We start from the raw sequence: 12,500 nt of genomic DNA, 5'->3' as shown, positions 1-12,500 counted from the left end.
CACAATGGATACATCATTAATAATGATCATAATTGGTAATTAAGAGTATGTGAAGATTCACCCCCAATCTTGTTTACTTCCGTGACGACCCCTTACAGTTGTGTAATCAATTAGAAATATCAAGCAGCTAAAATGTGCCAAACATGGACAAGTGTGGAGAGAGTTTTGTGCATTTTTCCCATGGGGACGGCGTGGCGCGGTTGGGAGAGTGGCCGTGCCAGCAACCTGAGGGTTCCTTGTTCAATCCCCACCTTCTACCAACCTCGTCACGTCCGTTGTGTCCTTGAGCAAGACACTTCACCCTTGCTCCTGATGGGTGGTGGTTAGGGCCTTGCATGGAAAAGCGCTATACAAGTATAACCCATTTATGTAATGTATTTAAACGAGTGTAATTTAAAAAAAAAATCATGCTGATTAGACAATTGTTATAATATCCATAAAGTTTAGTGTTATGTGTGACCATGTTTGTGGAATTTTTCTGCTAGTTAATTTTTTTTCTTCTTGCACCATGACTAGGGAAAGTTCTTTTGGAATGGGTCATACAAGTACATGCTGTGCACACATTCACATTGATGCACAATTAATGGCCACTGTTTTGTGTTAATTTAGCACTAGATGGCGACAAAATGGCAGCTATCAGGCCGTCGACTGTATGAAAGTGGCCAAATTGCTTATTGGATTTGTGCCGTCTTGCTTTCAATTGTGTTAAATCTACTATTTTGAATTAAAAATATACATTTGTTTCATTTAGGGCCCCAATTTACACAGTATTTTACAAAAGGTAAACATGCTAGGCTATAGGCTACTAGGAGCTAGCAGCTACACAACAGCTAAGCACACAATAGCACACAAGCTAGACATAAGTAATAATTATTTAACAGTGTATAACAGCACATTTGTCAATATAAACAAGTCCATCTATCCATCCATTTTCTAGATGCACATTTCTCACACTTACAAAGTCTCCAAGGCGGAGGTGTATTAGAACGTATCCAGTAATAAACGTATCCGCATCTGTTCAATTTACTTGGCCAACTTAAAAACAGTAAGTCCATTGCAGACTGTTAGTAATAAGTAGGTTAGTGTTTACAATATAATGGCAGAATTCCCAGAAATCGTCATTGTCCCCTGAGGTGCGCAGCAAAAGGTAAACATACTAGGCTATAGGCTACTAGAAGCTAGCAGCTACGCAACAGCTAAGCACACAAGCTAGACATACATAATAATTATTGAACCTTGTATAACAGCACATTTGTCAATATAAAAAAGTATATAATAATTATAGATGCAAATTTCTCACACTTACAAAGTCTCCAAGGCAGAGGCGTATTAGAACGTATCCAGTAACAAACGCATCCGCATCTGTTCAATTTACTTTGCCAACTTGAAGGCAGCATAAGTCCATTGCGGACTGTTCGTAATATATAGGTTTGTGTTTACAATATAATGGCAGAATTCCCAGAAATTGTCATTGTGCCCTGGTAAATATGCTAAGCTATAGGCTAGTAGAAGCTAGCAGCTACACAACAGCTAAGGACACAGTAGCACACCAGCTATTACATACGTACATAATAATTGAACAATATTCAGTGTAAAACAGCACATTTGTCAATATAAACAAGTATCAAATAATTATAGTTGCATATTACTTACACACACAAAGTCTCCAAGGCAGAAGCGTATTAGAAAGTGTCCAGTAACAAACGTGTCCGCATCATTCCAACTTAAAGACAGCATAAGTCCATTGCAGACGGTTAATAATAAATAAGTTAGTGTTTCTTGTATACCTTCCATTCTTCTCTGTTTGACTGATTTCACTTCATCAAACCTGTTCTGACATCACACACTACAAAATAATACAAGTATGTATGTTGTTGTGCTAATATCGAATCAAATCAATATCCGTATCGGCCAATACCCACGGTTACAATATGGAAGTGAAAACGTAAGGAGACAACTCTAGTTACGACACAACAAAGTGTTGATTTGGTTACATACTTGTTGTGTGTGCTCCTGGGCGCCCCCTCCAGGTGACAAGTGGGATTGATTGCTGTCCAATGAAGATTTGAGGATCTCCACGTGTTCTGTGGTATTTCTTTCAACCTGAAAAACAACAAAAATGACCACAGTTTTTTTTAGTCATGCTTCATAAAACAATTCTGAAATGAAAAACCCTATGTTTAGATTTTCTCCAAAATGTCAATAATATTGTCGTCCCTCGCCACATCACCTTTGTTTTATGTACTTTTGGCATTAATGAAGCATTTTCAAGCGTAAACATGGCTCGATGAACTAAAAACTATGTCAACACTGCTGGAATATTAGTCATTAGATGAGACCAAACCAATCAGAGCATGCTGTTCAGTATCGTGGTCACTGATTGGCTCAGCCTCGGGCAGCATTACTACTGTATATCAGACCTGGGCATTCTGCGGCCCGCGGGCCACATCCGGCCCTTTGTGCGTCCCTGTCCGGCCCAGGTGAGGCCAATCATAATTTACAAAATCAATTTAAAAAAGTATCTATGTCGAGTGTGCAATACAACGGTGCTGCTTTCGTTTTGAAAAGCGTTATTTGTATTACTTCCGTGTGGACGTTTGCGCGTGCGTGATTGTGAGTGAATGTGAACAGCTGCAATCACAGACTACAAAATAAAGTTGAAAAAACATCTATGTCGTGCGTGCAATACAACTTTGCTGCTTTTATTTTGAAAAGTGTTATTTATGGGCGTATGTCCGTGTGTAAGCTGTGAGTGAAGGTGCACAGCGACAAGTGATGCACGGTTTACACCCCAGACGCTATAAAGAGAAAAGTTGATGAGGAATGGCGTGTTTTCAACAAGACATGGACTGCCAAGCAACGTTCCCTCTAAGGTGCGCGCCTGCGCAATTGCGCACTGCTCAAGCGTCCTCTGCGCACAGCAAATATATGCCGCGCACCAAATCAAACCCATCTCAATTCTAAACAAAATAAACACATTTATTCTGTGTAATTTTGCAATGCAACTTTGAGTGACAGTGACAACAAGCGGCCCTAACGGTGTTCGTCAACACCGTTCAATTGAACACCGTTCAATTATTGTAACGTCTATCGAGATGCTTCGAGGACAGGAATTATATCCATCACTTTATTGAGCAAAACTGTTTATATTCGGACATAACCACACCAAAACATGAATAAAACACTTCTATCTGGAAAAACTAGTCATTTTCTGCCGTACAAACCAGGCCAAAACCAACTTGTCATCTGTCACCAACACGCATACCACTAAACCACTGGTACGTTTATGGCCACACAAAAAGTCGGACAACTCAAACACCACGCAAAGTTACACTATGACTCCTCAGTCATACGTGTGCTTATTCTACTGTCATTTATTATTAATGTTAATTTATTGATATTAATCATGGAATGCTGTTACAAGAGAAAGTTACAGGAATGCACACTTCATCCTATGCTTACATTTCATTGTGCAACATGAGGATGTTTAAGGGGAACTAAATGTGATCTCTGAAAGGGTACAAATTATTTCCAAAGCAGTGCTTTTGGTATAAAGTTAAGTTAGGTTAAATGAAAGTATTATTATTATTATTATTAATTATTATTATTATTATTATTAATCTTACGGTATACATCAAAAATAATATTGAGCAAAATTTAATTGAAATATTGTCGATGTGGCCCTCCAGCAGTGCTCGGGTTGCTCATGCGGCCCCCGGAAAAAATTAATTGCCCACCCCTGCTGTATATTGATGTGTAAATATGACTATGTGGGTGTTATTTCATGCTTAGAGGGCTCCCATAATGTTCAAAACACATGTTCTATATATTATTTATTATTATTATTTATTATCATTATGATCAGGCGATAAAAAAGGGTTTACTGTATAACAAGAAAACATAAAAAAAACAATAAATAAGCGGTAACAGTGGTAAAAATGCTGTCCAGTGAAAAACATGTATCTGTAAATGTTGAAAAAAAATACACACACAATAATTTACCTACATACTGTATATATGAAATATAGTATATGTATAACAATTTGAAATATTAGTAATAATAATAGGATACGAACAAAACAAGTGATGGTAATGCTGACACTCCATGGTGTCCAGGCTGGTCCACCACTATAAAAGAGCACCAAAGTACAGTAGGTGATGGAGGGTTGCCGTGGGGATAAACTGGCTTTTCTCTGTGTTTACAAGGCAGGATGCCAGCAACATTTCATATTAATGCACATTCATGTCTTTCTCAACGCAATCGTATGCTGGATTTAAAGACAACAAAGATGTTCGCTCTCTAAACTTTCTTTCCCCGCCTCTCATGTAAAGGCAGCACTGTCATGCCACTCAGGACCTTTTACTGCGACAACACCCGCAGGACTTACGAGGCGTAACGGGTGTGCCAACCGCTGGTGTGATGACGTTTACACATGGTATTACCAGTATTTGTTAGTGCCGGGACACACACACACACACACACACACACACACACACACACTGCTAGCTGTCAACACTCAATATGGCTAGCGGTGCGTCACTCAAAGGGCTGCACAAGCCACGACGACATCCTCGGTTCAGATCCCACATCAGGGCAAGGAAAAACTCAACCCAACGGGACAATGAGAAACCTTGGAGAGGACCGCAGATGTGGGAATTGCAAATGTGGGGATTGCAGATGTGGGGACTGCTTTAGAAAGTGTCTTGTACCTAATAAAGTGTCCTGGGACTGAGCGTGCACACTATGAAGGAGTACGAGTCTCTTCCACGACCATTTGGCAAAGCAGTGCTTGAGGCCAACACAAATCCAGAGGAGTATTTCACCTGCTTCAAAGCACCTGAGAGACAGGTAGCAGGACACACTCACTCATTCATCTTTCATGTTGACTACACTTTTAATTGCCTGCCTTTCCAAAGCTGCCGTGCAAATACACAAACACAAATGCATATTTTAACCACCTCGCAAGTGTTGGCGCGCTCGCTTGACAACCATCTGCCCCTTTGTTTCACGCAGCGCTGCAACCGCTGCCAGACACTCCGTGTGTGTGTGTGTGTGTGTGTGTGTTATCACTGGCGGGCACACACACTTCTATATCCAGAGTGTGTGTGTGTGTTGGCTGCCAAGCGTCCATTTGGATGGGGAGTTTTTGCCAAGGTAAGGTGGAGGTCAACTGTGCACAGCTGAATCACTGAGCAGCACCGCGCCTGGCACAGGCCGCAATACCACCGTGTCATCATGTGGGTACTAGAACTATCCTGGCTCAGGCGAGGCTTGTGCTTTTCTCTCTCCGAATGTTGCAAGGACGTGTCATCGCGGCACATTTCACTTACAGCACACTCACTTTCATGACATCCCACAGGAAATAGGGATGTGCGGGTCGATACGGAATGATCTAATATAGACTTTCAAATTAAAATATCAAGACTTTAGAGACTTTAATGATTTGATCATGAACAGGAACACAATGTGAAGTCACTAAATCATTGAGATCGAAATGAAACGCAATTGGTGGAACTACTTTTCCTTCCGCCTAAGGCAGGGGTGTCATACATTTTGAGTAGGGGGGGCCGCATTGGGCTAAAAAAAATGTGATTGAGGGCCGAAAGCCAACTGCATGTAATGTAACGTATATATATATATACCTGTATATATATTTATATATGTATGATATATGCATGTATATACAGTATACAGTATATATATATATATATGCAAATATATATATTATATGCATGTATATACAGTATACAGTATATATATATCTGTGCAAATATATATATATATATATATGCATGTATATACAGTATACAGTATACAGTATATATATATATATATATATATATATATATATATGCATGTATATACAGTATACAGTATATATATATGCAAATATATATATATATTATATGCATGTATATACAGTATACAGTATATATATATGCAAATATATATATATATATATATATATGCATGTATATACAGTATACAGTATATATATATATATACAAATATATATATATATACATATATATGCATGTATATACAGTATATATATGTATGCATATATATGCATATATATGCATATATATATATATATATATATATATGCATATATATATATATATATATATATATATGTATATATGTGTATATATATACTGTATACTGTATATACATGCATATATATATACATGCATATATATATATATATATATATATATATATATATATATATATATATATATATATATATATATATATATATATATGCATATATATATATATATATATATATATATATATATATATATATATATATATATATATATATATATATATATACTGTATACTGTATATACATGCATATATATATACATGCATATATATATATATGTATATATATATATATGCATATATATATATGTATATATATATACTGTATACTGTATATACATGCATATATATATATATGTATATATATACTGTATACTGTATATACATGCATATATATACATGCATATATATATATATATACACATACATATATATATATATACATGCACACATACACACACATTTACATTTACACATATATATATACATATACACATGAATACAGATATACACACACATACATATATACACATATATACAGTGTGTATATATATATATATATATATATATATATATATATATATATATATATATATATATATATATATATATATATATATATATATATATATATATATATACACACACACACATTAATATATATATATAATGTGTGTATATAAATATAATGTATATATATAATGTATGTATATATATTATATATATATACATACACATATATACAGACATATATACACATATATACAGTGTATATATATATATATATATACACATTAATATATATATATATATAATGTATGTATATAAATATAATATATATATTTATATAATGTATGTATACATATTATATATACAAATATAAATATACATACACATGATATATATGTATGTATATATACATACATACACATATACATATACATACATACATGTATATATGTGTACATGCCATGTTACAGGCACTGTTTAGAAACAATTAGGTATGTAAATAAACATTTGCAAAATATTTTCCTATAAATAATTCATTTCACAACGTATATATCTGCGGCTTATAGTCTGGTGCGGTTAATATACGGAACCATATTTTTCCCTTCTAAAATGTAGTGGGTGTGGCTTATATACCAGTGCATTCTATAGCTGGGAAAATAGGGTGCAAGTTTCACACTACAAACAATCAAGTACATGATTAGGTCAAGCTGAGGTGTCCAACCACAACCCATGGCTGTTTTATTATTTAAGAAACACATCAAAAATGGAAAAATAGAACTAAAGGCATCGTGTTATTACAAAAAGATGACATTTTAATAGCAATAACAATCAAATCACAAATGTGTGTCTTTAAATTTATGTATTACATTTATTTTGCCTTTTTATTGGACTTTTTCATGGCAAATGACGACTTTCAGACTGGCAAGCAGTGGGGAACATGATGTCTGACCTAACATTTATTTATTGGCCAACATTTGTGATGAATATTTAAAGGCCTACTGAAAGCCACTACTAGCGACCACGCAGTCTGATAGTTTATATATCAATGATGAAATCTTAACATTGCAACACATGCCAATACGGCCGGGTTAACTTATAAAGTGACATTTTAAAATTCCCGGGAAATATCCGGCTGAAACATCGCGGTATGATGACGTATGCGCGTGACGAAGTCCGAGTAACGGAAGTTATGGTACCCCGTAGAATCCTATACAAAAAGCTCTGTTTTCATTTCATAATTCCACAGTATTCTGGACATCTTTTGCAATTTTTTTAATGAACAATGAAGGCTGCAAAGAAGACAGTTGTAGGTGGGATCGGTGTATTAGCAGCGGACTACAGCAACACAACCAGGAGGACTTTGTTGGAGCGCTAGCCGCGCTAGCCGCCGACTTCACCTTGACTTCCTACGTCTCCGGGCCGCCAAACGCATCGGGTGAAGTCCTTCGTCCTTCTGCCGATCGCTGGAACGCAGGTGAGCACGGGTGTTGATGAGCAAATGAGGGCTGGCTGGCGTAGGTGGAGAGCTAATGTTTTTAGCATAGCTCTGTGCAGTCCGGTTGCTAAGTTAGCTTCAATGGCGTCGTTAGCACAGCATTGTTAACCTTCGCCAGCCTGGGAAGCATTAACCGTGTATTTACATGTCCACGGTTTAATAGTATTGTTGATTTTCTATCTATACTTCCCGTCAGGGGTTTATTTCTTTTGTTTCTATATGCAGTTAAAGCAAGATGCTATCACGTTAGCTCGTAGCTAAAGCATTTCGCCGATGTATTGTCGTGGAGATAAAAGGCACTGAATGTCCATTTCGCGTTCTCGACTCTCATTTTCAAGAGGATATAGTATCCCAGGTGGTTTAAAATACAAATCTGTGATCTACAATAGAAAAAGGAGAGTGTGGAATCCAATGAGCCAGCTTGTACCTAAGTTACGGTCAGAGCGAAAAAAGATACGTCCTGCACTACACTCTAGTCCTTCACTGTAACGTTCCTCATCTACGAATCTTTCATCCTGGCTCAAATTAATGGGGTAATCATCACTTTCTCGGTCCGAATCTCTCTCGCTCCATTGTAAACAACGGGGAATTGTGAGGAATACTAGCTCCTGTGACGTCACGCTACTTCCGCTACAGGCAAGGCTTTTTTTTTATCAGCGAGCAAAAGTTGCGAACTTTATCGTCGATTTTCTCTACTAAATCCTTTCAGCAAAAATATGGCAATATCGCGAAATGATCAAGTATGACACATAGAATGGATCTGCTATTCCCGTTTAAATAAAAAAAAATCATTTCAGTAGGCCTTTAAGACCTAATCTTGCATTGTTAGAAAAGTGTTGCGGTGTAGCTGTCAAAGTGTCCAGGAAGTGTATTTGTGCTTGAAGACCGAGCCGGCGGACAAAACATTTCCCCCCCGCATGGAAGCACGATCCCTACTGAGCGTTTCTTTTTGGATGCAATCAATAATGCATGAAACTCCCACAGCTTTGCACGCAGGAGGCCCCAAAGATTAAAAAAAATAAATAAAAACAAGTATTGGACAACCAGCTGCAAAATCCTGCCCGAGTCTGGTTGGACCGCCAATTAGCAGGCGGTGTTGGACAGCGGCGTGTTGCCGAGCACGAGCACGAGCACATGGCGACAGCCTCTGACCTACTCTCCTCCTAACCGCTTTATTGATCTGTGGGCCAAGAGATGTGCGAGCCTATTGAGGTCATCATTAATGATTTATCCCATCCAGAAATGTCAAATGTGGCTTGGGAGCATAAACATGAAGACGTCAGATGTTATGGACTCATAAACATGCGAGGGCTTTGAAGGAATCCTCCGTGCATCATATATGAATCATACATGTGGCTTTACCATAGAGTGGAGCCATCATTTCATCACAATTTAGCTCAGAGGCTGTCACTCACTTGGCTCTGAGAGAGATATATATATATACAGTATATGCTTCTCTCAATCATCTTCCACTTGGCCCCAGTCTCGCTCTCAGACAAATCAATGAAGAACAGCACAGCCTGCGCCTGTTTCATGCTTTTAGTCCAAAGAGTCGCCCTTTGATAAATATTCTAGCACACACATACATATATACACATATATATGATGCATTAGGCGTCCCACAGGGACGGATCGAGTGCACTCTGTGACATGTGTGTGCAATTCAATGCATATAAAAACACCCCCAAGTGGGCTCAAGCACTCCTCACAGGTTCTGGGAATGTCACGCTAAACTTCACGCTTGTTTTTCCCGACTTGTCGTGCGAGAATCCCGGGGACCTCCACAAGTCCTTTCAGACGCTGAAAAGGGGCGGATTTATGGCTCCTGAGCTGCACTTTATGAGCGCTCTTAAAACAGTTATGAATGAGACTGGTGTTTGCATTTAACATAAATGTTTCCCACACACATTACACTACAGCTACTGTATCAATCTTTCTAAAAACATATAAATAAGTAGAGCTGGGCCGTGTTGCTGAAAACTGTATTATAAAGTATCAGTCCATATCAATTATTATTGATATTTTGGATGACCTATCGAAAATAAGTGAAGTGAATTATATTTATATAGCGCTTTTCTCTAGTGACTCAAAGCGCTTTACATAGTGAAAGCCAATATCTAAGTTACATTTAAAGCAGTGTGGGTGGCACTGGGAGCAGGTGGGTAAAGTGTCTTGCCCAAGGACACAACGGCAGTGACTAGGATGGTGGAAGCGGGGATCGAACCTGAAACCCTCAAGTTGCTGGCACGGCTGCTCTACCAACCAAGCTATACCGCCCCTCGAAAATAAGGTAAAATAATTTATACATCCATACATATATGTATATATATGTGTGTGTGTATATATAGATATAGATATATGTATGTGCGTATATATATATATATATATATATATATATATATATATATATATATATATATATATATATATATAGATATATGTATGTGTATATATATATATATATATACACATATATATATATACATATATACTGTGTATATATATATATATGTGTGTGTATATACATATATATATATATAGATATATGTATGTGTATACATATATATATATATATATATATATATACACATATATATATATATACATATATACTGTATATATATATATGTGTGTATATATATATATATATATATATATATATACATATATATATATATATATATATATGTGTGTGCGTGTATATATAGATGTATGTATGTGTGTGTATATAAATATATATATATATATATATATATATATATATATATATATATATATATATATATATATATATATATATATATATATATGTGTGTGCGTGTATATATAGATGTATGTATGTGTGTGTATATAAATATATATATATATATATATATATATATATATATATGTATATATATATATATATATATATATATATATATATATATATATATATATATATATATATATATATATATATATATATATATATTTTTTTTTTATTTTTTCAACAGTCCGCTCATTTGAGCAGGAAAACACTGAACACCATCTTTGTTTTCTACCTGTCAACTGTCAGTTTAGCATCTTTGTTTTGTACCTGTCAACTGCCAGTTTAGCATCTTTGTTTTCTACCTGTCAACTGTCAGTTTAGCATCTTTGTTTTCTACCTGTCAACTGTCAGTTTAGGCTGCTCGCCAGCTCCTCATCACCACTTCAAGATGGCGGCCCAATTTCTCGAATCACAGCAGCCAATGCTGCATCTACTTATAATATGTCTATGGGTCCAATACCCCAAACTCTCATATTGTCTGGCCAGTGTGTGAAAATGGTGAGTGCATTAGGATGACAATGTGGTGCGTTCATGTACAACACGGCCATATAAATCCAAAGAGGCCGGCCATTGTTGGAAGCTATGATAATAGTCCCAGCTGTGAGTGTGCTAGTCCTGCATCAGTGCTTTAAACACCGCACTCATACTCATCATGCTGTTGATGTACATGCATTTAGGCTGTAAAGCGAGCGGCGTAACACACAGAAGGTCTTGTGAATTAGCCCCAATAAAAAGCCGGGGTGAGGTGGGCCAAAGTAGCTGGTCTGGACAAGCTCCTGGACTGCGGCTGATGGTCTCCCCTTGTGGTGGCTGTTTACTCCAGCCTCAGCGCCGTAATGGAGTCAGCCATGGTTGATTGATGAGAAATGAGTGTGGAGTGGAAGGACTCCTGGCTGCCCCTCCCTCCTAAGACGCAGCCGCTATAGCCTAACCAGAACGCCACAGTGGTGCACTTGCCCGCAGGGTGTCATTAACATTTAGCACTGACTCCGTCAACCTTTTCTACGTGCAAGGATACAACTATCTGAAACTGCAAAGCCAAGTTTAGGGTGTGATCAATAAACTTGGTATGGCCTTATTCCTGCTCGTGAGGTGCCCATCCATACGGAAATGTCGATACCAGATCGTCACGCTCAAAAATATGAATACCTTTGATACTTTTAGTTTTGGGGGTTCCAGGATTTTTTCCACCGAGGGCTAAAAAGTCATCCGTTTAATTTTTTAAAAATTCTCAAAACATATACAGTACAGACCAAAAGTTTGGACACACCTTCTCCTCATTCAATGCAATGTTGTCTTTATTTTCATGACTATTTACATTGTAGATTGTCGCATCACAACTATGGATGAACACATGTGGAGTTATGTACTTAACAAAAAAAGGTGAAAACATGTTTTATATTGTATTTTATTCAAAATAGCAACCCTTTGCTCTGATTACTGCTTTGCACACTCTTGGCATTCTCTCCATGAGCTTCAAGCACACCTGTGAAGTGAAAACAGTTTCAGGTGACTACGTCTTGAAGCTCATGGAGAGAATGCCAAGAGTGTGCAAAGCAGTAATCAGA

The 12,500-nt window shown here is 36.8% G+C and overlaps 1 long non-coding RNA gene across 2 annotated transcripts in view; it reads right to left on the bottom strand.

Annotated features, from left to right (window-relative positions):
* The window catches only part of LOC133636297 (uncharacterized), a 206,861-nt gene that overhangs the window by 67,323 nt on the left and 127,038 nt on the right, over nucleotides 1-12,500 (bottom strand). For both annotated transcript variants that reach the window (XR_009822213.1, XR_009822214.1), the window contains exon 4: nucleotides 1,999-2,103. This is a non-coding gene — a long non-coding RNA (uncharacterized LOC133636297). The remainder of the gene's footprint in view (nucleotides 1-1,998; nucleotides 2,104-12,500) is intronic.

This window comes from Entelurus aequoreus, linkage group LG20 (assembly GCF_033978785.1).
Source record: "Entelurus aequoreus isolate RoL-2023_Sb linkage group LG20, RoL_Eaeq_v1.1, whole genome shotgun sequence".
Classification (NCBI taxonomy): domain Eukaryota; kingdom Metazoa; phylum Chordata; class Actinopteri; order Syngnathiformes; family Syngnathidae; genus Entelurus; species Entelurus aequoreus.
The sequence above is the reverse complement of the archived record's forward strand: the minus strand, read 5'-3'. Positions and strand labels throughout refer to the sequence as shown.